Source organism: Pediculus humanus, genomic scaffold (genome assembly GCF_000006295.1).
Source record: "Pediculus humanus corporis 1103172107434 genomic scaffold, whole genome shotgun sequence".
Taxonomy (NCBI): Eukaryota; Metazoa; Arthropoda; class Insecta; order Psocodea; family Pediculidae; genus Pediculus; species Pediculus humanus.
The window spans coordinates 224,972-226,243 of NW_002987056.1; positions in this window are offsets into that span (position 1 = coordinate 224,972).

Sequence of the window (1,272 nt, forward strand, 5' to 3'; positions counted from 1 at the left end):
ATTATTATTATTATTATTATTATTATTATTATTATTATTATTATTATTATTATTATTATTATTATTATTATTATTATTATTATTATTATTATTATTATTATTATTATTATTATTATTATTATTATTATTATTATTATTATTATTATTATTATTATTATTATTATTATTATTATTATTATTATTATTATTATTATTATTATTATTATTATTATTATTATTATTATTATTATTATTATTATTATTATTATTATTATTATTATTATTATTATTATTATTATTATTATTATTATTATTATTATTATTATTATTATTATTATTATTATTATTATTATTATTATTATTATTATTATTATTATTATTATTATTATTATTATTATTATTATTATTATTATTATTATTATTATTATTATTATTATTATTATTATTATTATTATTATTATTATTATTATTATTATTATTATTATTATTATTATTATTATTATTATTATTATTATTATTATTATTATTATTATACGAGAAATGGACGGATAGGAAATAAAAAAAGAAAAAAATTTCTGGAAAATCCGATATTTTAATGTTAAAAAATGTTATTAAAATTAAGCCACAAATTATAAACGTAATCCATCCAGTTCAGTAATAATAATAATAATAATAATTTTTTTTTTTTTTTTATACGTACTGGAGGCTATTCCGTGGAAAAGTTCAAATTAATGGAAAAATTTTTTTTTCCTCCCCCCCGTAAATGAAAGTAGGAATGAAATTTTTTTTTTTTTTTTAATTGCGGTTTGTTTTTTTTTTTTTTTGCAAGGTTGGCAAAACGTTATGACGTCAATAAAATAATTTCATCCGGAGAAAAGGGAAAATTTTCCCTTTTTTTTTTTTTTTACGTTTTTTAAATTGGACGTCGTTAAAAACGTAGTACATAATATTATTATTATTATTTTTACTTCTGCTATTAGAATGATATAATAATGATAATAATTCACGAGGAAAATAATAATTATTATTATTATTAATATTTGTCGCCGACGAGTTGAGTTTTTAACAAAAAATTACGTGTTAAGTTGCGTGAATTTTTTTTTTCTATTCTTCGAAGCAGACGAAAAACCGGTTTTTGTAAATATATAGCAGACGAAAAACCATAGATTTTTCCAAATCGTAAAGATAAGTTCTATAACCCAATAAAAAAAAAATTACCCGAGTAATAAAATAGTTTTGCCTTTTTTATTATTATTTATTACTCATTTTGTTTTGGTGGAGTCGTTTTATTAT